Source organism: Cryptomeria japonica, chromosome 11 (genome assembly GCF_030272615.1).
Source record: "Cryptomeria japonica chromosome 11, Sugi_1.0, whole genome shotgun sequence".
Taxonomy (NCBI): domain Eukaryota; kingdom Viridiplantae; phylum Streptophyta; class Pinopsida; order Cupressales; family Cupressaceae; genus Cryptomeria; species Cryptomeria japonica.
This window is the reverse complement of record NC_081415.1, coordinates 408479538-408505487: the sequence shown is the minus strand read 5'-3', so window position 1 is coordinate 408505487 and position 25950 is coordinate 408479538.

Here is a 25950-nt window from a genome sequence, read left to right as displayed (position 1 = left end):
AAGGTCTATGTTTTGAAAGATTTTGAAATTTAATATAAAACCCTTAAACCTTTTGGTCGTGGACTCGCAAACAAGGACCAAAATATGAATTTTGATAGATTTTTAAAATAAAAGGCAAGACTTCCAACAAATTTAAAATAATGATAACAACGACTCTGACTAGGGATGGTTGGATGCAAGACCAACAGAAGAATTCAGAAACTCTGGAAAGCAGACCAAAACAAAAACCCAAAAGAACAGAAAGCAAACCTAATATATACAACACCTAAAACTACTGTGCATGGACAAGTCAAGAGAAGTAATACTTCAGGAATTGTCCATGCACTAGAAATTCCTATACTTCACCATTCATTCTCTTCAAGAAATATGAATCCTTTCCATTAACATCAATAACAATAAAAGGGCCTATCCACAGTGATTCAAATTTTGTGTTCTTAACCTTATATTGTCCTTTGGCATTCCATTGAAGGACCATGTCATCAACCTGGAACTTCCTATTTGTAGTTCTTTTATCAAACATATACTTTGATTGCAGTTGGATTTTTAAATTCCTCTTATGAGATATAGCTCTCATGTCTTCCAACTTTGCCATCTGAACCATTCTATCCTCCATAGGTTTTGATAACTCTAACTCTTCAGCTTGCAAAAAATTATACATAGGGAGGAAATTGTTTAAAGGTACCCTAGTCTGTGTCCCATAGACCAATTCAAATGGAGATACACCAATATCTTTCTTCATAGTAATCCTATCTACCCACAAAGCCAACTTAAGATTTTGATCCCAAGATCTTTTGTTTTTCTCAAGAATCCTTTTAATAATATTTAGGAGACTCTTGATTCTGCTTGGCCATTGCCTTGTGGGTGATATGGTGAGGAATATGAAATAGTGATTCCATAACTTGCACAAAATTTTGTGAATTCCTCTGACCTAAAACACATGGTATTACCCATTATTATTTTTATAGGCACTCCAAATTTTGTTATTACATTATCCATTAAAAACTCAATAACAATCTTACTAGTTGCCCTTTTAGTAGGTATAGCCTCAATCCACTTTGTGAAGTAATTTGTAGCCACCATGATCCATCTGTGACCTCTTCCTGATTTTTCAGCTATCTTTCCAATAAAGTCAATGCCCCATTGGACAAAAGGGGCTTCCACTGTAACAGGGTTAAGAGGTAAAACTCCTTCATATTTCAATTTAGAGGAAAACTTCTGGCAAGGATCATATCTCTGAACATATTTATGGGCATCCTTGAACAAAGTGGGCCAATAGTATCCTACCCTGATTATTTTGCCAGTTGTAGTCTTGGTTGAATAGTGACCACCACACACTCCATTGTGCATATCTGTCAACATTCTTTTAGCCTGGGAATCATCTAGGCACATCAATAATGCTCCATCTCTATTTCGCCAATATAAGTCTCCTTGAATAAGCACATATTTTTGAGACTTCAATTTCAATGTCCTTTTCTGATTTTGAGTCATTTCTTCTGGAAAAGTTGCATCCCTTAGAAAGTGCAATATTTCTGAATACCAAGGCTGCAGCTCAATACTAGTGATGAGGACTTCCTCAATTTCAACATTATTAACATCAACAATAACCAGATTTGACTCAACCATCAATTTAGCAAGGCCTAGTCCTCTTACCAGTTTGGTGATCTTGATATCTAAGTCAAACTCTTGTATTCTAGTTATCCACCTGCACCTTTTAGCAGTGACTTCAGACTGAGATAGAATATCCTTGACAGCTGCATGTGGAACATAAGCAATTATTCTTGCATTCATAAGATAAGGCCTAAATGCTTTAACAACTTTAACTAAACCATATGCCTGCTTCTCCATAATTTCATATTTCAACTCAACAACCTGTAAAGATTTTCTATAAAAGGTAATTGGATGTTCATACCCCTCATCATCTTGCTGGAGTAAAAATGTTGCTACTATGTGATAGGAAGAAAAATAGAAGAGTGAGAAGGGCTTACTATAATAAGGAGATTTCAACACTGGTGCTTCTTGGATAGCCCTTTTAATCCTATTAAAATCTTGTGCAGCTTCCTCATCCCAAGAGAACTTTGCATCTTTTTTAAGTAACTTGACAATGGACTTAACAACCTCAGCAAAGTTAGGTATAAACCTCCTAACAAAATTTACCTTACCCAAAAAAGACTGAATCCCTTTAACATTTTTTGGCCGAGGCACATTATTAATAGCTTCAATTCTTTCTGGGTCTATTCTAACCCCTTCTTTGGAAACAATATACCCTAACAATTTTCCTTTAGTCACAGCAAAGTGACACATTTTTGGATTCAAAGATATACCAAATTCCAAAGCCTTGCGAAAAAGTTTTTCCAAATGATCACAATGATCATCTTCCTTCTTGGAGAAACATGTTAAATCATCCTAATAAACAACCATTATGATATTGATAAATTCCTTGAAAGCTACATCCATAGCCCTCTGAAAAGTTGCACCAGCATTCTTCAAACCAAATGGCATTCTCACATACACATAAGTTCCCCAAGGGGTAGTAAAAGCAGTTTTAAATTGCTCACTCTTTCACTAATACCTGATTATAACTGGAGAACCCATCCATCATTGACAATAAATCACATCCAGTTACCCTTTGTAACATAGCCTCCATGTTTGGGGAGGAGTAATTGTCTTTAAGAGATGCAACATTCAAGTTCCTTAAATCCACACAAAGTCTTATGTCTCCATTCTTTTTGACAGGAACTAAATTGGATACCCATGAAGAATGCCTTATAGGCTTTATAATCCCCCCTTCTCTCAACTTAGTCAATTCTTACTGCATTTTGGTTTCTAAGAGGGGATAAATAGGTCTTTTCTTTTGTCTGAAAGGCTTAGCATCAAGATGCAGAGGTACTTCATGCTGAAATAAGTCTTGTCTATACACCTTCAAATCCTCATAGGACCAAGCAAAAACATGTTTATACTTTCTTAACAAATGAATGAGGTTAGTCTTGATATGGGGAGACAAATTCTTCCCGATATACACCAACTTAGGGGTTGACTCTATCCCTAAATTTATCTCTTCCAACTCTTCCAATTTAGTGGATGACTTTTGGTGCAAATGACCATCATTATAACTAAAGATACCCTCTAATTCTACCAATACTTTAGGTATCTCATTAGTTTCTAACTGAACCATGTCATTTCCAAAAACTGTTTCTCTACTATCTACTACCTCCACCAATGCATTACAATCAATTTTTTGTCCTTCATACTTATCAATGCATTGTACAAACCTAAGTATATCATCATCATCTTCAAATACCTTCCAATTATACACGTTATCTGGGATAGCAGGTCTAGCTTTTACTTCAACTATTGATACACCAATTAATGTCACCTCCTCATTTTTTAATGCAACATTGGCCAAAAAATCTGCCATGATGTTCTTTGATCTTTCAATCCAATCAATAGAAAACACATTAAAATGCTCAATTACATCCCAAACAACATGTTTATATCTTTTCAACTGATCATTTTTGGATGCACACCTGGACCTTATCTGAGATACTACTAACTCTGAATCCCCAAAGACTCTCAATAACTAAATTCCATGCTTCTTAGAAATTTGTAGCCCCAATAATAAGGCCTCATATTCAGTTGGGTTATTTGTACATTGAAAATCTAGTAGAAAAGAGTATTTGAAAGTAATACCTGATGGGGAAACAAACAATACTCCTGCTCCAGACCCTTCTTTAGAGCAAGCTCCATCAAAGTACATGCACCACAAGCCTTCCTATTGACATTTCAATTCATTAACAATGTGATCAGTATTTTTTAATTGAGGCTAAATGGGTTCCACTCTTAAAATATTAAGGTCTACATCAATCATGCAATTGAGCATGTTAGGATCTACTTTCTCAATAACCCTTGGCGCACGTGGTTCCCTGTACAACTTAACCCAATTTCCATTCACTAGGATGGTTGCATATGAAAGATCTAATTGAACATTTCCCCTAACTGCTGCAGCCCATTGTCTAGATAATAGCATACCATAATGAGGTTTAGTGTCAGTCACTATAACATCCATCTTGTAGGTGGCTGCAGGGAATACTGCTATTTTAACCTCTACATCCTTCATGGTACCCACAACAGGTACTTCCCTATTATCCATAGCATAGCATTTCCCATACAAAGTACTCACTGGCAGTCCCAATTCTTTCATGACACCATATGGCATCACATTTGCAGCAGCTTTTGAATCAATCATGCAATTTTTTATTAACCTACTATTTACTAACAAAGTTACATAAAAAGCATCAACTCGGGAAGGTTCTTGAGTAATTGTAGTTCCCACATAAATTTCTAGAATTTGTTGCTCTTGATCCCTCTTATCCTCCTTAGTACCTTTAATTAAAGATGACGTGCTGTCTAATATATTAGAAAGCAAAGAAAAATCAACTTCTCTATGCTCTTTTATTTTTAGCAATTCGACTAGTGGCACTGTAACTTTCATTTGGGTCAAAGCCTAGGTCATATCAAATATAGAACCTATACTTGACTCAGCATGGGCTTTAACCTTTTCTATTTTTGGCTGACTTGCCTTTTTATCTACAACAGTCCCTAGTAATTCCTTAACTGCTTAACTTCCACTTCCAAAAACCCAAAATGTGACTTTATTTTTTCAATCTCCTCAGTAGTTTGAATGAACAAAGGGGTATTATCTGAATTTATGATGTCATTTCTTCATTGTGACAATTTATGGCCTAACTCACCAAGCCATTCCTCTTTGTCTTTCAATTTGTCATTATTAAAAAACCCTCCAGGGAACAATTCATGCTTTTGACTTGTATATTCTTTTCTATATAAGTTTGCCTTTCTTTCTATACGAACCCTTCCTTCTACTAACCTGGACACATTTTTTACCAGCTCATAAGTGGCTTTAATAGTGGCATCAACATTTTCCTCCTCTTGGGATAATTATATGAGCTCTAAATTAGCTTCCCTAGCAATCCATTTATCCAAAATTGGCTCCAAAATAGCCTCATCTTCTTTTAATGAATCCAAAAGATTCACAATTATGTTCATATTTATGTACACAATTGAAGCCCCAATTGTATCAGCAAATTTCAAAATTGATCCCCTGATCTTCTCCTCATATTTACTTGCAAAAATGGCCTGAGCTTGCTTCAATCTTTCCATCTCATCTAGGATACTTTGAGTAGATTGAAAACCAGGGATCTCCGGAGAAGGAGGAAATTCAATAATTGGGCTAGTACAAGGAGGTCTGGCAGGAGAAGAGGCAATCATCAGATTAGAGGATTCACCTTTGTGTTGTTGTCCTGTGCTTGGAAATTGTGTTTTCCTTATGAGCTGTCTCAAGTTTAGCTTTATTTTAGGCTTTCAGGACTACTTATAACTTCACCTTGAGATTAGCTTTCTCCTTGGCTTCTTTCTTAGCCACTGCCATACTGAATTTTGCAGATTCTAAAGTTGTACTGGCAGCCTCTATCACCCCTATGTCCTTCACACTCTTGACAATCATACCTCTTGAATAACTAGATTCTAAGGAGTCGTTCCTCTTTTTGTTTTCTTCTCTTCTTAATTACCACATAACTAAGGCCGCATGGGCAATGTTGTAAGTTACTCCTTCTAGAGGTTTAGTTTCTTTTCTAACTGCATGAAGAATCAATCCATCAACTATATCCCACTTAGGGAGAATCAAAACTCCAGCTTCTGCAATCATTTTCATCCCCTGGTCAGGGGTAATTGCCCCAAATTCTGCTAGCATCTCCTGCTTTTCTTTTGCCTCAACAAGAGATGTATCCTTTTGGGGATGTTCAACCTTCCCATTCTCACATCTCTCCTTGAATTTCTTTATATTATTTCTCCAAACAAACTATAAAAATGCTCCCGCTTTAACAAAATTGTTGTCTGCCAAAACTTCCTCACTAGCTTGCTTAATGACAGGGTCCAGTTCCTTACCTTTAAACTCTTCAATAGTCAAGTCCATTTTGGCACTTGCTGGCTCTTTTGGCATTCTTATTGTAGCTTTCCATATGTGCAGGCAATTTCTCCAAGACTCCTTAATTGCAACAACTACTCAGCTACTAAATGCTCATCTCCTATGTGTATTGGGGATTGGGGAGGAGAATATAAGGGCTCATCTATTTGCACTTCTTTCCCTACCATTTTCCTTTTTGGAGAGTCTTGGATTTCATTGACATCTTCTACTGGCCTTTTTCCTTTTGAAGTGGAGGGCTCATCCCTTTTGGGCATTATTATATTATACTCTGATTTTTTGTACATCACATATTCACCAGGGGGAACCACCTTGGCATAAGAAGGCTTAGCTAAAACAAGTTTAGCTTTCATAGGATCAGCTCCTATTACAACCTCCCTTTTCACTTTTAAAGTTTGCATTAGATCCTCAAAGTGGACCACCAAAAACTTAATCTTTTCTTCAAAAGCATTAAAACTAGCCAAAGGATCATAGTTTCTATCAAAATGTTCAATGAAATCAAGAGTTTTCTTGAATACTATCCATTTCTCCTTCCTTACTTCTTGCTCATCTAGATTAAATTCATTCCTTATTAGGTCTTTAGGGAAATGAAACTGATGAGCTTTACCCCCACATCTAACTTTCTTCCTAAATATACTATTGAAGAAATCCTCTGGATTAACAAACCTAGCAACTACAGTGGGTAACCTATATGGCTGAAGAAATTTGTCAAAATGTACCCAGCCACTCTTGGTGATTAGAAACTGATCTGCGATTGTGACTATTGGGAAAATGGCCCCCCTTCATTTGTTTGTCAACTCTGCTTCCTGTAGGTCTCCAATTTTCCTCAAGATCTCAGCTATGCCTATCTTCAAAGGCACCTGGTAGAGGAGCAAATATGGAGTTCCCCTAAAACCATACGCTCTGAAAATAGAAGAAATAGGGTACAAAATTATATCCCCCTAGTTATGCACAATTTTAATACCTTCAACAAACTCTTTGGGTCTAATGAATTCCAAGAGATCCTTAGGAATCCTAGGGTTTTCTTGACATAAAAGGATTCTAAGCTTGGATGCAAAGTATCTATCAAATTTCAAATAACTTGCATCCTCTCTGTCCCAAGACAAAATGGTGCTCCATAACTGAACATGCATTTCCTCTCCCTCTTTTTCCTTTAGCAAGTCCATCTCAGTTGCAAAATATTCAACACCTTTAAATAAGAACATGTGCATAAGAATGGAATACCATCCAAAAGGTCTATCTACTTTAGCATTTTTTATTCCAATTAGGCCTTCATGAATGACATTAGTAAGGTAGGATGCAAAATCAAAGGTCACTGCCAAAGATGGATTCAAAATTTGTGCCATCATAAGTATGTAGTGGGTTGGCATGGTGCTTTCTGCATCTTCCCTAAGAATCTGATATAAAGACTAGTATATTCCCTTAGCCCTCAAAGTAAATAAATTCAAAGGGAAAGGATCCATTGTGCTTGGGCCAACTAATATCAATCCTCTTATTTTTGCAAAGAGTTCTTTCAATGGCCCACTCCTAAGATGATCCTTCTATGCATCATAGACCTTCTTAAGCATGTCAAAATCAATAGGCTCCAAATAGTTTGAGGTGTCACTTAGCTGAAAAACTTTCTTGAATTCATCATCATTGATTTCAATTAAAACTCCTCCATTTATATTTCTCACAGTTTTAGTGATGGGGTCATAGTTTTTGGCAATCTGAGTCAGCAGGTCAACATCCATGAATACTCTGGGCACCACAAGTTTTCCAACATCCAACTCCCATATACCGTTAATTGGGGCAGGTGAGTTTCATTGACTAAATCCTACTTTGAATAGTCCTAAACCTACCATGCCTATCTGAGCATCCCTCAACCAACAACCTTTATCATATAGCCCATCACCGATTTTTCAGACGAGGAGCTTTAAGAACAAGTTCTTTTATTTTGGCTATACTATTGGTGGATTGAGCCAATTGCTCCAAGAAATCATCACAAATAGATCATTTCTGGTAATCCACCTTTCCTCTGGGTTCCTTTCGTGGTGCCATCTTAGAAACTATCCCTACCACAATCACTATTTCTGATAATTCCTTGCAAATTTCGAGCACCACAAGAGAAAGATATACAAAGAAGATTCACAGAAAAACTTACTTGTAGCTTCAGAGAACTCAGACAACGCACCTATTTTCCGCAAAATTTGTTCGAGTGCCCTTTTGCTATGTTGAATTTTGAACATTGTCTTATTAATGAGTCTTAACAATAACTAAGCATTGATTACCAATTCATAAAGTCACACACTTCTGCAGTTAAACCTTTTGATATTTCAAAAAATTGGCTCCAACAGCCCAAAAGGGCACCCTCTGCACATTTCTCCTTTGGTTGCCAACCCACAATAGTTAAAGTTTAGATGTATTTCCACTATGGTACAGTGACCACCATTGGAGCCTACCAAACTAACACACTCATTAACAATAGCAGCTTCCTCTGTGGGCCCATCGGTTGGTCACTTGTCTACCCTTTGTCACTATGTTGCAATAGTTATCAGTCGAGCAACTTTTCTTTGCGGTATAGTGACCATCATCGATCCTTTCTTATCTTATCAGATCTTTAACATGCCTTGGCTGCTCTTTTTTCATGAGCCCTACCGTTTGTCGCTATGTCACAAAAAATATCAACCGTGTAACTTTTTGTTGCGGTATAGCGACGAATGTGAGATGCTCTCAAAACTGCTCGACCTTTATGATTCATTATCCCTTAACCGCTATCATTTTGTTGTTCACCATAACCGCTTGCCTTGACCATTGGCCTTAACCGCTGCCGCTAGTGGTTTGTCACCATGTCGCAACGGTTATCCATCGTGCAACTTTATGTTGTGATATAGCGATAATCATTCGATCTTCCTTGACCTACTCACCCATTAACTTGCCTAAGTTGCTCTCTTGTCAGGCCCCACCACTTGGTCACCAAGTCACGATGGTTAACTATCGAGCATTTTCGCGTTGTGGTATAGCGACAACCGTGAGATAAAATAGGAACTTACCCGATATTTAAGGACCCAACACATACATAATCAAAGACATATGACTTAGAAATATATGCAAGATATTTCAAGATTAATAGAACCCGCCTGTTATCACTGTTTTAAAATTGGGTGTTCTTGTCCCTTAGTTGGCTAGAAGTCTGCAAAAAATGTGCTTAGTATGGCCTTGTTACCCCTGAGTTTCTTGTGTCAGATGAGGGTTTAGGGTTTTTGAAATTCCAACCCTTCCTATGTTTGAAAAACCCTTATGTTCTATTTTTGCGTTACTTTTGCCACTTAAAGAAGGGTCGGTTTATCGTTAAAAGTGTCCCCCCATAGGTTTTTCCCTAGGTGGACTTTCTAATATTTTCAAATTTACGCCTTTGCCTATGTCTCGTTCTAATGTTTGTTGGGCTCCTTAAATTGTATGCAACTCATTGTTAATCTTACGGTTGTCATTGTTTTGCTAGGCAAAGATGCTAACCAGTTAATGTTTGCAAAATAGCGAAAAGGCTAAGTGGGCTCAACCAGATGGATTGACTATTAGATTAAAGGACAACATCTTGTTTTAAATCCAATGGCTCATGTTGATTTGCTAGCCCAAAGTGCACGTGATTTAGTCTTTGTGAAATAACAAAAGACTTGGCAGGTCCCAGAGGCAGGTAAGGTAATTGGTTAAAGGATGATCAACTCAGGAAAGATCAATGGCTCACGTTGATTCGCGACCTAAAGATACCCATTGTTTACCTTTCGCGAAGTTGCAAAAAGGTGGAGGGCCCCACAGAGGTGGTCACGGAAAAGGTAACCGACGAGCAAGTTGTTGAGATCCAACAGTTGTCACTGCTTCGCGAAGATAAGTGGTCTGAGGTTTAAGCTTTGCGAAATAGTGAAAGGGTTGGTGGGCCCAAAGGACATGCAGGTCATAAAGTTGTAAAGGCTGATTAAGTAGGATTTAATCAGACGGTTGTTGTGGATTCACAGCCTAAAGTCAAGCAGAGATTAATGTTCACAAAATAGTGAAATGATGTGGTGATCACACGATGGCTGACATGGCAGGATAGATTAGTTTGTTCTATGCAAAGGATTAGTGACTTGTCAGATACACGTGCCTCTGAAGAGAAGTTGAGGGCCCACCTTGTTTCAACTGACCGTTATGTTGAGAATGGTGAAGTAAAACATGTGGCTGTTTCAGAATGGAACCTAGTGGAATTTCCTAAGCAAATAGTCGACTGCCACGTGGCATTTTTTTAACCAGTGATGAGATAAAGCAAGTGGTCTCCGAGTTAAAGGGCCCACTTGGAAGGTCTAAAGTGTGTTAAATGGTGTTCATCTTATGGTTGATCCAATGGTTGTCATTGTTTCGTAGCCCGAAGATGCTTGCAACTTAGTCTTTACGAAATAGTGAAAAGAAGGTAGGGCTCGTCACTAACATAGAAAGACCAGACAGAATAAAAGCAGTGCAAGTTCCCATGATCTAGCGGTTTTCATTGTTTCGCAAAAGAAATGTGTGGAGGTTTTAAGCTTTGCAAATAGAAAAACAATGAAACAGAGGAAATACTCAGAGAATTTATGATCTGTTGGAGCCCGTTTTTTAATTCGATTTGTGAATTCAATTCTGAGGTGATGGCCGAAGCATGCGGGATTAATTTCTAAAATTCAATGCCAACTTGCTGTACTAGAGTCCGCATCAACTTGAATGTTGGCATCATTTCAACGAGTCTATTGTAGAGCAATTGGTACAGAGCAGTTTTCTTCAAGCGAATAACAGGTTTTTTGTGCTTTTTTTTGCTAATTCTGGTCTAAAGTCGGTGATTGCTGTGTAAATTGTTTCATTAGAGGTTTGTGAAAGTCTCAATTGATATAGTTGCATTATCAAGATGGCACCAAGAAGGGAGTTGACAGAAAAAGTGAATTACCAGGATAGGAACATTTGTGATGATTTTTTGGAACAGTTAACTATGTCTACCAATGCCAGAGCTAAAGCTTAAGAATTGGTACCAAAGAACCCTCATCTAAGAATTGGGGATGGCTTATATGATAAAGGTAATTGGTTAAGGAATCCAGAAATAGGGCTATCAGGTTTAGGATTGTTCAAAGTAGGTTTTGGTCAGAGACATTCCCTTGCCCCTTTAAATAGCATATGGGAATTGGATGTGGGGAAGCTTATAGTTCTTGGTGTATTCATGGATATAGATTTGTTGACTCTGATTACCCAAAATTATGACCCTATAGCTAGATGTATTAGGAATGTGAAAGGATCGACCCTGATTGAAATTAAAGATGATGAATTTAGGAATGTGTTCAAGCTCAGTGAAGCTTCAAATTTGTTAGAGCCTATTGATTTTGAATCACTGGCCTAGGTTTACGATGCACAAAGGGATCACCTTAGGAGTGGCCCATTGAAAGAGTTCTTTGTTAAAATAGGAGGGTTAATAGTTGTAGGCCCCAGTACAATGGAACCTTTCTCCTTGAGTCTGTTTACTCTAAGAGCTAAGGGTATGTATTGGGCACTGTGTTAGATTTTTGGAGAAGATGTTGAGAAAAACATGCCAACCCATTACATGCTGATGATTGAACAAATTTTAAACCCCTCTCTGGCAATAACATTTGATTATGCACCATATCTAACTAATGCAATTCATACCGGGCTAGTAGGGATAAAAAATGGTAAGGTGGACAAACCATTTGGATAGTACTCTCTTTTAATGCACACATTTTTTTTCAAGGGTGCTGACTATTTTGCAAAGGAAATGGATTTGGTTAAGGTGAAAGATAAGGAAGAGATGCCTGTTCAACTTTGGAGCACTGTTTTATCCTGGGATAGAGAGGATGCTAGTTATCTAAAGTTTGATAGATGCTTTGCATCTAAAATTAGGATTCTTTTGTGCACAGAAAACCCTAGGATTCCTAAGGATCTCTTGGAATTCCTTAGGCCTAAAGAGTTTGCTGATGGTATTAAGATTGTTCACAATTGGGGAGATATGTATTTGTACCCTATTTCTACTATTTTCAGAGTGTATGGTTTCAAAGGTACTCCCTATCTATTTCCCTATTAGGTCCCATTGAAGATAGGGATTGCAGAAGTCTTGAGGCAAATTGGAGGTGTACAAGAGGTAGAGTTGAAAAATAGGGGTAAAGGGACCATTTTCCTAACCATTACTGTGGCCCATCATTTTGTGATCACTAAAGGTGGCTGGAAATATTTTGAAGAATTATTTAAGCCATATAGGTTGTCAACTGCAATTTCAAGATGTGCAAACCCTGAGGATTTTTTCAATGGCATGTTTAGAAAGAGGGCAGTGTGTAAAGGTAGGTCTCACCAATTTTAGTTTCTTGAAGATTTAATTAGGAATGAATTCAATTTAGATGAGCAGGAACTTAGGAAGGAGAAGTGGGTTGCATATAAAAGGGCTCTTGAATTTATTCATCATTTTGATAGTAGTTATGACCCTCTTTCTAGCTTCAACCCTTTTGAGGAGAAAGTCAAATTCTTGATTCTTTATTTTGAAGACCTCAAGCAAACCTTGAAAGAAAAAAGGGAGGCTATAATGGAAAATGATCCTGACAGGGTTAAATTGGTCCTAGCTAAGCCTACCTTTGCTAAGGCTATCCCACCTTTTGATTATGTGATGCATAAGAAATCAAAGTACAGTGTGATGATGCTAGTGACAGGTGAGCCTTCCGTATCAAGAGGGAAAAGAGCAATTGAAGATGTCATTGACATCTGAGATTCCCCTAAAAGGCAAAGAGTGTGGAAGGAAGTTGAAAGTGGTGAACCTCTCTATTCTCCATCTCAGTCCCCTATCCACATAGGAGATAAGCAAGTGGTGGCCAAACAGTTGTTACAATTAGGGAGTCTTAGGGAGATTGCTTACACATATGAGGAGACACAAGAAGGTATGCCAGAAGAGCCACCTAGTGCTGAAATGAACTTGACAGATGGTGATATCAAGGATAAAGAGTTAGACCTTACTCTCAAGCAAGCCAGTGAGGAATTCCTGGCTGATAGTAATTTTTTTACAACAGGGGCTTTCATGCAATTTGTGTGGAAGCAAAATATGGAACAATTCAAAGCCAAATGTGAGCAAAGGAAGAGTGAATAGCCTTGCAGAGATGTAACTCAGGTGGAAGAAGAGGTGAAGTAATAAATGATTGAAGAGTTTAAGACTATTACTCCTGAGAAGGGAAGAGAGATGGTGTCTAAGGATGGTGTTTTAATCCTCCCTGAATGGGATATAGCTGATGCTCTGGTTCTTGAAGCAGTAAGGAAGGAAACCAAACCCATGGAAGGAATGACCTTCAGCAAAGATAATGTTGCTCTAGTCATGTGGTCACTGAATAAGGATGAGATTAAAAGGAGGAAAGGTGTACTAGATTCTAGTCTCCTAGGAGGCATGATTATAAAAAGAGTCCAAGATACAGGAGTGTTGGAAACTACAAGCATAGTCTTGGAAACTACAAAGTTCAGTGTGGCAATAGCAGAAAAGGAGGCAAAAGAAAAGGCTAATCTCCAATTAAAATTGGAAACCATCTTAAAGGCTTACAATGAGTCCAAAGAAGGAGTAGCCAATAGAGATAGTATTATTGCTAGACTTCAGAGTCATTCGGCAGGTCAGCACCATCTAGGTGAATCCTCTACTCTCATGATAGCCTCCTCCCCAGCAAGACCTCCACCTACCAGTCCCATTATAGAATATCCCCCTTCTCCTATGCCTTCTGGTTTCCAGTTAGCTGAAACTATCCAACATGAGTTGGAAAAGTTGAAACAAGCTCAAACATTGTTTGCAAGCAAGTATGAAGAAAACGTTAAAGCCACAATTTTGAAGTTTGCTGATTCGGTCAAGGCCTCTATTGTACACATTTATATGAAAAGGATCCTCAATATTCTGATTGAATTAGGAGAGGATGAAACCACCTTAGAACCAATTCTTAATAAGTGGATGCCTAGAGGTAAGGAGTTAGAGCTCATGTGTTCATCCCATGCAGATGGAGAGGCAAATGACAATCTTAGGTCCACTGGTGAGTTTATAAAAGAAATGAATATATTCTCAGAGGAAAGGGCAGGAGTAAAAAGAAAAGCCCAACTATATAGAAAAGAATATTCAGATCACAAATATGAATTGTTTCTAGGGGGTTTTGTTGGTCCAATATAGTTGAAAGAGGAGAAGGCATGGCTAGAAGAGCTGGACCACAAATTGTCCCAAAGGGTTAATGAAATCATTAACACTGATGACACATCCTTATTTGTCCAGACAATTGAAGAGGTTGAAAAGATGAAATCACATTATGGTTTCATAGAAATAGAAATTGGGCAGTTAAGGGTCACTTGGAAAAGGCTAGAAGGGATGAAACAGAAGATTATTAGCTTTTCTTGGCCAAGTGATGACATGTTCCAGGAGTGGAAGGACAAATATATTGGGCAAAAAGAAGATACTCTGGAGTGGATAGAAAAGGTTGCAGCAGAACAACAAATGGAAGAGGTTGTTGATATTGAAAAAGACTTGTAACTATTTCTTAGAGAGTATCGCGGTTTGTAACAAACCTTTTCTAGGAATGTCGGAAGCTTGTATGCATCCATAATGTTATAAATGGATACTAGGACTAGTGAAAAAGGGATCACAAGAATTTTGTAAAGAAACTCTGGCAAAATATATTTAGGACCTTTTCCTGGTTTTAAGGAGATTGCTCTGAGTTAATGTAATATTTTTCAGGAATGGATATGAATATGCAGATCAAAGTTTTAGGCCTCAAATTCCTTTGTCTTCTGGTGTGCATTCTTTAGTTTGCTGGTTTCATTTGGATAATTTAGGGTTGTTCAAATGAACATGGATTGTAAGGCAATCTTGTAGATGTTATTTCTGGCTTTTCTCTTCAGGAGAGGGATTAAATATGCATGAAATACTTCTGTCAGCAAGTCTATTGTTTGTTGCTATGAATCTGATGAATTATTTTAGTTGAATGGGAGAGCATATGTATATATGTTAGGCATGTATGGGATTCATAAAAGCCAAAATGATGAGATGTATATGAGTGTTCCATTTTGAGAATTATTGTTTGAATTAGGTGACTCTGTAGCCCGGATAAGGCACTCGTATCAGATTGTAGGATTTCTTTCTATCTTTTCTTGAAGATCAATACTTAAATGAATACAATTTTTTCCTTTAAGTGTTTTAGTTGCATTGAGGTGATGAAGTCCACAGGTTTTTTAGCACTGGTTTACTGTGGATCTCAATTTTAAAGTGTGAAAGTATTCACATAAGGTATACCCACCTAAACTTTGGATAAGTTCAAAGTGTAGACGGTTTCCAAACCTTGTTATATGTTACTCTTGAGTTCCATTTCCTTGATCTTTTCATATGCAGACAGAGTTGATTTATTTTTTACAGGAAGGATAGAAGGGAAATCAAAATTTGACACTAACACCACTTAAGCCTAAAACATCAAGCATCCCCTTTTTGATGATAGGATGACCCTTCCACTTAAGTTGAAAAGCAACGGGCTGAAATAAAAGATTTGGAGATAAAGCAACACAAAGGTTTATGTTTTGAAAGATTTTGAAAATTTAATATAAAACCCTAAAACCTTTTGGCCATGGACTTGTAGACAAGTACCAAAATCTGAATTTTGACAAATTTTCAAAATAAAAGGCAAGACTTCCAACAAATTTAAAACAGTGATAACATGAAGGAAACTAGTATTACTAGAGAAGAAGTGAGATCAATTGGTAAACCCTAACCGATGGAGTTTGGTGAATCGGTTGTATTGGTTTATGATCAAATGGTGAGTGGTAATGATTATGACATGTATGCATGTTGTATGAGAAGAGTTTCAAATGGTTTTTGGCACGTAGAGATAACAATGTTTTTCTTGGGAATGAGAAAGTTGATTGCATGTAATGGAAACCACGTGACGAGTTATAGAGTTCGATGAAGCGGTGATCAAGGAGTGGTCAAGGATATCTTGAATGTTGTGCAATGATTATTATGTAATCCAACAGTCATACTTGAAACTATTTGTTTGTAATCTCTATCAGATGTTTATGTTTGTAATGTGTTACCAACCTATTTTTTTGTTTATAAGGTCGATGAGTTGTCTTGTTGTAGATTTGGAAATTTTTGATTGAGAGTAAAAGAGTGTGGTTGCGAAACTAGATAATGTATCTACAATATGTGTAAAGGAAAATAGGAGCATGAAAAGGATCTGAACAAGCAAGTGTAGTGCTATTCAAACAGATCAGAAAACCCCTGTTGTTTTCTAACAATTACAACAGTTAAATCCCCTAACTAGGTAAGCTCTAACAAGATTAGTGTTATCTAAATCCTCTAACTAGGTGATCCATTAGCTTGGATTTCAAATCCTCTATCGAGGTTACTCCTAATAGGGTATTTCTTTTAATAGGGCATTATAGTCAATCCCTTAACCGGGTGGTCCCTAACAGGATCTATTCTTAATAGGACTTTTTATAAAGCTTTAATAGTCTAGGCTCCTAACAAGGCAAACTTCAGAAGAGTTTAGAATACATGTGGGTATTCATCCCCACCGTGGTTTTTCCCATTTGGGTTTCCATGTCAAAAATATTGTGTCCAGTGGTGAATGTTTTTGTGGTTATGTTTACTATGGTTGAATTGATTAACTACTAAATCCACTTTGATATGTTATGTTAACCGATAACAATCTGAAACATGTTTTAAATATTGTCAATAAAGTATTTGAATGTTTCAGTTAAAAGGTTTTGAGAGTTTCAAATTTGTTTTACTGTTATTCTATTATAACAGTCAACTGGTTTAACTTGTCAATAATATTGCATTTGAATTTCATTGTTTAAACCAGTCAGTTTAGAGTTTGCTTTGAAAGCTTGATTTTGAGATTGGTGAAATTCTATATAGTTTTCTATCTACTGATTCACCCCCCTCTCCGTAGTTGACCAGATCCTTATTCTTTCATCATACCATCAGTTTTCTCCTATTTTCCCTTTTCCTTTGGGATTTGCATTGTTCCTCCTTCTTCCAACATTGGTCTTCATTCTTGTCTACAAGTCTTCACTAGTTGTATTTAGATCAACCTTCTTCTAAGGAGCATTTCTAACTATGAAGGTCCGACCTTTGTTCTCTCCATTTGAGGAGACAAACATAATGTCATTATGGGGGACATTCTTTCTGGTGGAGCATTCATTGTCACCACTTCCTAATCCTCTGGTATCCTTGGAATGCTTTTACTTCTTCAACATCTTGTCCAAGGCATTACTGCTTCCATCAAACCAGATTCTTACCTTGAGCTCATCTTGACACTTCTCAAAGTCATTTCGGAGAACCTCCATTTCTGTAAGAAGCTTATGATATTCATTATCTTTTACTTCTAGCTCAAAGGCTAGATCCCTGCACCGACACTCCTTGGTGTCTTCCTAGCGAGACTTCAACTCTGAGATGCATTTCTCATATTCTTCAAGGCATTTTTTCAACCAGTTATGCTCCACTATAGCAACATTATTGAATATATTTTATTCATTCCTTACTCTTCTGAGTTCTTCAAGTGCATTCACAAGCTCTCCTTCAAGATCAACTTCTGCTTCATCTTCTTATTCAACTTCACTATCACTACCAAACACATCTTGTTGGTAGGAGTGATTTGCATGATCATTCTCAGATGTGTGCCTCTCATCTTTTGATTATTGAGCCATGAAGAGGTGGGTTCCTTCTTAAACAATGATACATCTGCTAGTAGATCTACCTTCATCATCTGCAGATACTTGAGATACATTTCTCATCTTATCACCACAAGCCAGTTCTGCACTAGTGGGCTCATTTCCATAGAGATTCTTCAATCTCTCCCATAATATTTTTGTTGATCTGCATCTATCCACTTGTGAGGAGATATCCCTAGATAGGCCACTGAGTATAGCCTTTAGTGTTGTATCATTGCATTAGTGTCTTCTTTCTGCATCTAAATCGGTGGGAGGACTAACTTTTCTAGGGCATTCATTTACAAGAGACATCCACACATCAAACCCTAGAGAGGATAGGTAGAATTCCCTTCTACAACTCCACATAGAATAGTTTGAACCATCAAAAACTAGAGTAAGGATTGACACTAAACAAACCATTGTTTCCTTAAGCCCAAATTGACCCAAGCTAGAGAAAGCTCATCTGTCTGGGAACCTATTCTTACCAATTGTTAGACATAATGCATCACTGAGAGGGGGGTGAATCAGTGGTTCTCAAACTCTTCCCTTTAACTATCCTATGTGAGTATACCAGTTATCAGATCTAACTGAAAGCAGGCTTACTGGTTAGTAGGGAGACTAATCACAAATGCACTCACACATAAAAGGACATTACATAACACTAGCATATATGAGGAAAACCCAAGATGGGAAAAACCTCGGTGAAAAATGTTGTTCGAGTCTACTGCTCCAACCTTGCCTCATAATGAATCTCTGATTACAATGTTTAGGGCACCAACCCTTGATTTAGGGCACCAACCCAAGGAGCTACAAATCCCATACCGAGCTACAACTCAGTGAATACAAAAATATATTTTGATACCAAAGTTATCTTCTTGTTACAAATGGATTTTGTAAATCTTCTTCAAATCTATCCGCTAGATTTTCTATCTAGTTCACTGTCGGTTCTCTGCTAACCCTCACACTGCTGCAACCTTCCTCTCTGCTACAACTTACACTCTATAGGTTCTACACTCTGTCAGTTCTCTCTTCTCTTTGCTACACTGCTACTCTCCACTGGTACTATACTCTACTGGTTCTATGCTTGCCTCCTTTGCAATTTTCTGCAATTTTCCTCTACCGATATGGTCACTACCAATTTTCTCACTAATGCTGGTTGAACACCTCAACCTTGTTCTTCCACACACTCAATCTCTTCTTCTTCTTGATGATTACTTGATTGATTTCTCCTTGCATGCAACAACACTCTCTCATCCAGCGGCACTCTTCAATGATTTTTGCTTGCATATTTATAATCCAGTTTTCCTACCAAAAGACAATTCAAATTTTAGGTGGTTAGGGTTTTCTCATCAACCTCGAGACAAACCAAATCCAATCAGATCTCATCCAATCTGATCACCTAGATTGATGAACTGTAACTCATCAATCCATCCTGCCATTATCGTGCCTTCCTGATCATGCCTCCTATTTTTGGTAATTTGCTTTGATCTATCAGCTGATTTCTTGGTCAATCACCAAGATTGGTCTTTCAGGTTCCTTCACCTACCGTGATCTCCTCAATCAGTCTGATTTGGATCTTTGTTTTCCTCTTGACCTTGATTCGCAAACCTCTGCAGTGCATCCCATGAATCTTGCAGTTGATATAAATGTTGACCTATCACCATCTACCTTGCCACCTGACACTTCACCAACTCAACACACCAACCTGTGCATGCATGCCACTTCATCTCCACATGGAAACTATGTTGACATCCACCTTTGCGTGATCATATGTGTTGGTATGGATTGGATCACTAACCAACTCCATTACTGGGTTCATCTACCTGCTTGTTAAGCCTGTCGATTAAACCCTCAACTGGTCTGTCATTAGCCTTGCACTCTGCTTCTCTTTTGGTGGAACTCTCAATCGGTCAGCACTCTTCCTAACCTTCCTTATGCATATCTTCATTAGATGAGAATCTTTTGCATCTTCACCTTGTCCATATTACCAGTGGCCGACATACATATGGTAAACACCTTGAAGACACCATGTCATCAACCTTCAACTGAATTCATCTTTAATCTAGCCATCTTTCTCTATCTACTGTTGCTTAGCCTTTCCTTCTTCATCATCAGTCTAGACCATATCTCAACTGGTTTGTCAAAGTGGTAAACCCATCACACTTCATCTATTCTGACAGTTCAACATGCCATTTTTGTCAGTCCAGTGCATATCCCTGATTTCATGCACTTGAGGAATTCCTTTGATTCATTGGTAGATCTGGTGTGAGCCTTCAAACAACTGCCTTTACCTCTTCTTCCTTATCTCATAGAACTATGATGCACACTGTGCATAATAGGAGATAAGCTCCACTTACCGATGGCAGTGGATCCCTGTCATCTACATCCTGTAATGCACTGATGTGGCTTCCCTATTTGTGCAACATGCCTTCAAATAGGTACATGTGATCCAGTGTGGGTGCATTCATTGTCAGTCATCTCTTCACATGATGACTACATCTATATCTGACAAGAGTCTTGTTGTTCTGCATCCACACAGCATACCGGTGACCTGTACATCCTTCTCCTTCTGTGTTGATGTGATTTAGGTAGCATTCTGCCTCTTTGTCAAAAACAATAGCTCAAGCACCTTGCTTATCCTGCCTATAGACTGGTCTTAATCTTGCTGATTGGTAACTACTCACTATCAACACAACACTTACGAATTGACATCCTTTCCTTACTGGTAACCTGCCCATCTCTTCCACACAAGTCAAATACTAACCTGTGTACTGGTGACTATAGTGATCATTCCTTTGAATTACATTCTCTTCCTTACTGGTGACCTGCAACACTAGTTGATAGCAATGACTACACATCAACTATATTTCCATACCAGTTGTCCTTCTATACCGGTTGACATCAAGGACAACACAATGCCAACACAAATAATTCAGCTATCAATACTTTGTCTCCATCGGTCTTAAGATATATGTTACTATCTTCACTAGTATGCTAGAATCCTATCTTAATCATGTGTGCATTCAATCTTTCAAACCATGCTCTCAATGCCTGCTTCAATCCATAAGTTCCTTATGTAGCTTGCAAACCATATCTTTATCCTCGGATAAAGCAAATCCATCTGGTTGTTCTATGTACACTTCTTCCTCAAGGATGCCATTAAGAAAAGTTTATTTAACATCCATTTGGTAGAGCTTAAATCCTTTAAATGTAGCATAAGCAAGTAACATTATTAATCCTTCCAATCTTACCATAGGTGCAAATATTTCTCCATAATGCTCTCCTTCTTCTTGTGCATAGCCTTTGCATACCAACCTTGCTTTATTCCTGAGAACCTTGCCTTCTTCATTCAACTTGTTTCTAAAGACCCATTTAGTTCCAATCACATCCTTGTCTTTCAATCTGGGAACAAGTGTCCATGTCTTATTATTCTCTATTTGATCCAATTCCTCATTCACAGCATTGATCCAATCATCATCTTTCAATGCCTCTCTTACTATTTTACGTTTAATAGTTGAAATCAGACAAGAATTTTCTTTGATTTTCCTTCTTGTTTGTACACCAGCATTATTATCTCCAATAATTTGTTCTTCTGAATGATTCAGTCTGACATACTTTGGTATTACCATTTCTGGTGGTATGCCTTTTGCTTCATGTTCTTCATCTTTTTCATTGCTATCTTCATTTACTGGTCGAGAACCTATTTTTGCATTGTTCTGCTCATCATTCTTTTGTACCTCTGATTCAATGAACATAAGTTTATCTTAATCTTTCTCAGGTTTAGATCTGCTGGTCTCATCAGATTTCTTAGAGAGTTCATCTAGCTTCACATTAGCACTCTCAATGATCTTTTTTGTTATTTGGTTATAACATTTTAAATTCTTACTCTTCGTAGAGTAACCAAGAAAAATACCTTCATCACACTTTGCATCAAGCTTCCCAGTGCAATCATCACATTTAGTGAAACATCTACTCCCAAATTTTTTAAAGTAAATTATAGTAGGAGTCTTTCCATGCCATAATTCATAAGGTGTTTTGTTGTTACCTCTCTTGAAAAGTACCTTGTTCAAAGTGTAAACAACAGTGCTAACTGTTTCTCTCCGAAACATCTTCAGTACTTCACCTTGAATCAACATGGTTCTAGCAGCTTCAACATTTGTACCTCTCATTCTCTCTACTATCTCATTCTGTTGTGGAGTTCTAGGAGCTGACATCTACCTCTTGATTCCCTACTCATCACAGAACTTCACAAATTCATCAGAAGTAAATTCTCCTCCTCGATCGGATCTTAAACATTTCAAATTCTTCCTGGTTCCTTTCTCAACTAAAGCTTTGAATGCCTCTGACTTTTCTCTCAGAAAAGTTACCCACATCATTTTGAAAAAATCATCAGTGAAAATCATAAAATATCTATCACCAAAATAACTCTTCGTCCTCATAGGACCACAAATATCAATATGAACCAAATCAAGAATATTTTCTGAAGAGAAATACTTAGGCTTGAAAGATACAAAAGTCATCTTACCCATCTGACAGTATTTGCATAACACATTATCCGGATTAACAAGCTGGGGCAAATCTCTCACAATGCTAGACTTACTAACCTTTTTCAAATTGTCAAAATTCACATGACAAAATCTCTTGTGCCATAACCAACTGTCTTCAATCTTTTCCACCAAACAACTATTCTTCAATCTTTTCCACCAAACAATTATTCACATTAGTATTCATATGAAAAAGATTACCTCTTTTCTGCTTTCTAGTAGCAATCAATTCTCCATTATTTCCAATAATCCTACATACTCCACTTTTAAATTCTAGAAGATAACCCTTATCATTTAGTTGACCAACACTCAAAAGGTTATTTTTTAATCCATCAACCCAAAAGACATCATCTGGATTGATTTTACCATTTAATGAAATAGTTCCTGTACCTTTAACCATACAGGTTGAGTTGTTGCCACATATTACCACACCGCCATCAAATTTTTCAAGTGATAAGAGCTTGTTTCTATCACCGGCCATGTGGTGTGAGCAACCACTATCTATTATCCATTCATCACTAATATCTATATGAGATACCAATGCCTTTTCATTAGTCAAATCTTCCTTCACAGCAACAAACACTATCTTCATTATCATCTTCTTCAGATTCTTCAACAGTCACACCTTCATCCACTGCAACATAGAAATGTTTCTATGCTTTTCCTTTAAATATTCTGAACTTCTCTTTCTTATCAGTTTTTGGACTGTTAGTAGCAATGTGTCCAATTTTATTGCAAGAGAAACACTTCAAGGGTAATTTACCTTTATACTTACCAATGCCTCTAGAAAACCTCTTAGCCAATAGTGCCTCAAGTTCCATCAGATGATCTTCATTATAATCCCTAGTTCTTCTACCACCATGACTCAACCTATAGTCATGATCATGACAAATATCCTTTCCTTTTCTAACATATGTACCAGTAAGAGAAGCTTTGAAAGTGGATTCAGATGATTTTGAAACACTGTTATCAAAATTGTTTAACTCAAATGCAGTCAACTTTCTAATGAGAGAATCAATAGTGACTTTATCTTTAGAAATATTTCTAAGTTCTTGAATTGCAAAAACTCTAATAGCATACTGTGGTAGAAAAGTTGTAAGCATTTTAATAACAAAAATATCATCATCAATCTTACCTCCAACACTCTTAATACCACCTACAACTTCTTTAATCCTTTGACCATATTGTGCAATGTTCTCACCATCAACCATTTTCATGTCATCAAATTTGCCTCTTAGACTTTCTACCTTTTCTCTTTGAACATGCTCATATCCTCCATTAATCAATTCTAATTTCTCCCATACCTCAACTACAGTTTGTAATCCATGAACATCTATATACTCAGAATCAGATAAAGTACTTACAATTGCTTCGAAGGCTTGAATTTTTTCTTGTTGTTCTTTAAGCTCATACGATGTCAAGGGGTTGGTAGTAGGAGCAACATACTTCTTTACCACATGATTCCAATACCGAGCATCCAATCTTTTAATGTATATCTTTATCCAGTATTTCCATATTTGGTAGTTATCCTTGGTAAACTTGGGACCCTCCTTCTTCATCATCTTTCTACAAAATCTTTCCCTCAAGCTATTAGGCTTTCTACACACAGAGGACGAACACTCTGATACCAATTGTTAATCTTAGAGGATCCAGTTAATACTGAGAGGGGGGTTGAATCAACATTAACAACAATTTCAAACTTAAAACTCAACCTTATAAAACTTCATCAAATCAACCACAAAGCAGTAATAAACTCTTTACCAGTATTGGTAACCACTACAAATCATCTGCTAAAGTGATTTATCATGTTTGCACACCAAGTGTTCATATACCATGCATTAACTGAAAATAAACATAAGAACATTCATCATATGAACACCATATTTTTTCACATTGAAACCCAAATAGGGAAAAACCACGGTGGGAATTGGTACCCACAAATATTTTGCACTCTTTTGGAATGTGCCCTATTAGGAGCATACCCTATTGGGAGTCACCTAGTTAAGGGATTTGGATAATGAGCCCTGTTAGGAGCTATGACCTGTTAGGATCAACTTTGCAAGAGGATTTAACACTCATATGTTGAGCTACTCGATTAAGGGATTTACAATGTAAGGCCTATTAGGACCTACCTGTTTAAGGGATTTTAGTTGCTACAATTTTTAGAGAACAACAATGAATGATATGGGTATAGCACTTAACTTCTTGCTTGATCAGATCCAATTATACTTCAAATCTGCAACACTCTGGAAGATCTCTTGCACCCTGGTTTGGCTTCACACACTTCTCAAAAACACTAACACAACAAACATCAATTGTATTGACTTAAATAACCTCTACAACTTAGTCGGTTACAAAACCCAAAGACTTACACCATAGATCATCACAGATCATCATATGGATCATTACAATCAATTACAATTTGGTATCAACTATTGAGTTATCGTAACTCATCACAACAACTCAATCTGGTACAAAGTCAAACCCTTACCGCATTCGATTAAGCACTTTGCACATTCCCAAGAAATTCCATCTTGATTGTGCCAAAACATAATTCAAAAACTTCATGCGGGTTGTGCCACATCACCACCAACATACGAACTTGATGTAGATCACTGCCAAACCAAAAATCATTACCGGTTAAGATAATTCTTTACCGGTTGTTAAACCCTTCTTAAACCCTAGCAAAAATATCACATAAATCATAAACATGACTTATAGTAACCAAAACATGATGCAGTTATGGTCAAATACACATTATAATGATAAAAACTAATACTCCAAACCGTAACACTTCAATCATTACCAATCATTGAAAATAATTAAAACATCTCCACATTTATCGATTAAGGTCCTAATTCTTAGTTCACTGTCCTCAATACTGGTAAGGCATTTACGAAATAGACTTAGATGAAAAATACAACATAGTAGACTTCAATTTCCATCAATGACAACACAAATAACTAATCAAAGTCATTCAATCATGCAATCTCAATCTCTTCATCACAAAGTCATCACAAACAATCTTTTACCAGTTCAGTCATCATTCTTTATCTGCATTAGCTGTGCCAAACGTGCCAACAAGATCTAAGCATTCATTCAATTTTCAAATTCAAATTTTTATATACAAGTCAAATTTCATAATTAATTTTTTTAAATTAAGTGGTTAATTTCAAAACCCTAATTTTAAAATTTTTTAAATTGGGCTTGTGGATTGTTGAAATTTTGAATTTCCCTCTTCAAATTTGGTTGCTAATTTAAACTTCAAATTTCAAATTGCAACCTTGGATCAAATTTCAATTTCAAATTTAAATTTTAAAATTAAGTGGTTAATTAAACAAACTCTAATTTCTAAATTTAAATTAATCCTGTGCATTTTGTAATTTTTCAAATTCCAAATTCCAACCTTAGATCTATTTTCAAATTTAAATTTTAAATTAAGTGGTTCTTTCTACAAGATCCTAATTTTAAATTTAGTTCTCTTGTGAACAATTTCAAATTCAAATTTCAAATTAAGAGTTTAATTAAAAGAGCCCTAATTTTTAAAATTAATTCTTTCAATTCTCAAATTTCAACATTTCAAATTTTAAAATTAAAGAGGTTATTTAACAAAGCCCTAATTTTAAAATTAATTTTTTATTGGATAATTTTAAATCTTCTAGTGGGTAATTTTAAATTTAAATTAATAGGTTATTTTCAAGGCTCTAAGTATAAATTTAA